The following is a 2276-nucleotide window of genomic DNA, read 5'->3' as shown; positions in this document are numbered from 1 at the left end:
AACCAAAAATCTTTTAAAGTTACCATTTACAATAGCTCCAAAAAATGCCTAGGTGTAAATCTAACAAAATATATACAGAATGTGTGTGCCGAAAACTGCAAAATGCTGTTTAAATAATTTTTAAAAACCTTAAATAAATGAAAAGACTTCACTTGTTCATGGAGCTGAAAACAACACAGTGCCAATATCAGTTCTCCCAGAGGGGCCTCCAGAGTTAACAGGAAACCAGTCAAGATTCCAGCAGCACTTGTTTGGTGGCTGTAGACTGGCTCTGAAATTTACGTGGAAGGGCAATGGAACCAGAATGACTAAAGTCTGAAAAAGAAGAGAAAGTTGCAGGACTCTCACGATCCGATTCCAGCACTTACCACACAGCCGCAGTAACCGCGTCAGCGCGGCGCTGGCAAAGCTGCAGACGCACGGATCAGCGGAACAGAACAGATGGCCCAGAAACAGGCCCAGAGAAATTCAGCCATCTGATCTTTGGCAGACGCGCAGTTTGGTGGAGAAAGGATCGTTTTTTTGAGCAAATGGTGCTGGAACAACTGGTTATCTATATTCAACGCGATGGACCCCTTTGGGGGTATGTGGGAAGACCGGGTGAGCTGGGGCTGGATGCCGGGCCAGGCTGAGACCTGGTCACCGCCGAGTGAGTCAGCTAGCATCCCCGACTGCTCCAGGGTGATCCGGGTGCGCAGAGCTGCCTGAGGCCTGCCAGGTGGGAGCCCCAACCTGCTGGGCACCCCGCCCTCTGCTCCTCGTGGGCAGAGAGGACGACAACGCAGGCCCAGAGACGGAAAAGGCTCTCCCCGCGTCACTCAGGCAGGGAGCCCTCACACCACACCTGTATCCACCCACCTCCCTCCAGACTCCCCAGGGCAGTGTCGACAGAAAAGAACCCCAAACTGAGCCAAATTCGTGAGACCATGGCCCAGAGCCATGCCCAAGAAGCCTTGAGCAAGTGGTCTCACCGTGCTTGGGACACAGTTTGGTTTGCACATTTCAAGGAGACAGGAATTACACGTAAAGTCATAAATCAATACATGGAAGGTGCACATTGGTTTGGCCCAAAAAGGGCCAGGACATCTCCAAGCGGGGATTGCAGGCTATAGGTGGGTTTATAGATTCTTTGACTTGTAGTCGGTTAAAGAAATGAAGGCTTGGAATGTTTTAAGGAAGTCTGCTAATCAGAGACAAGCCCTCGGACAGACACGGAGACTCAAGAGATCTGTTAAGTAAATCGGTGGCCTGCAGGTGTGGTTTAACCTTTGTCTTACACGGCCTTAGGCCTGTTAATGATTTTATATCTCATTGTTACAAAAAACAACTCCAAAAGGGACAGGGCATAACTAGGCGTATCTGACCTCCCTTCTCCTCATGGCTAGAAACTGAGCTTTAAAGGTTTTGGTTTTTTTGGGGGGGTCCCCTTGGCCAAGAGGTGATCCATTCAGTCAGCTGAGGGGGCTTAAGATTTTATTTTAGGCCAGGCAGAGTAGCTCACGCCCATAATCCTAGCACTTCGGGAGGCCGAGGTGGGAGGATGGCTTGAGCCCAGGAGTTTGAGACCAGCCTGGACAATAGCAAGATTTGGTCTCTCTAAAAAAAAAAAAAATTACCTGGGCGTGGTTGCGGCACCTGTAGTCCCCGCTACTCATGAGGCTGGGGCAGGAGGATGCTTGAGCCCAGGAGTTGGGAGGCTGCAGTGAGCTCTGATGGTGCCACTGCACTCCAGCTCAGGGAAAAGAGCAAGACCCTGTCAAAAAAAAAATTATTTCAGTTCGCAATCCTCCTCGTTTGGCCAAAATCTGCCAGAGGCAGCATCAATGGCCAAACTTCTGCTATGTCCCATCGTTGCAGGGGTGGTGTGGCTACCTGCGCTGGGTCCATCCAGGCCCTTGGTGGGACCCGTGACAGAGGGACGTGGAGCCGAAGGCCTACAGCCAATCAAACGGTTTAGAGGGGGACAGGCACTTACCAACCTCTTAAATAAAACCTTTCTCGTGACCCGAAAGCCAAAAGCAAGGTTATGAAATCAATTTACCTTATAAGCATTGAGCTACTGTAATCTTGAGTTTACTTACGGATTTATAGAAATTTGTTATGTAAAACATAAGCGTTGTTTTTTGTTTGTCTGTTTTTGTTGTTTTTTTTTTTTTGAGACAGAGTCTCACTCTGTTGCCGGGGCTACAGTGCCGGGGCTAGAGTGCCGTGGCGTCAGCCTAGCTCACAGCAACCTCAAACTCCTGGGCTCAAGCGATCCTCCTGCCTCAGCCTCC

This window comes from Propithecus coquereli, unplaced genomic scaffold, assembly GCF_000956105.1.
Source record: "Propithecus coquereli isolate 6110/MARCELLA unplaced genomic scaffold, Pcoq_1.0 Scaffold294, whole genome shotgun sequence".
Lineage (NCBI taxonomy): Eukaryota > Metazoa > Chordata > Mammalia > Primates > Indriidae > Propithecus > Propithecus coquereli.
This window is presented reverse-complemented; position numbering follows the sequence as displayed.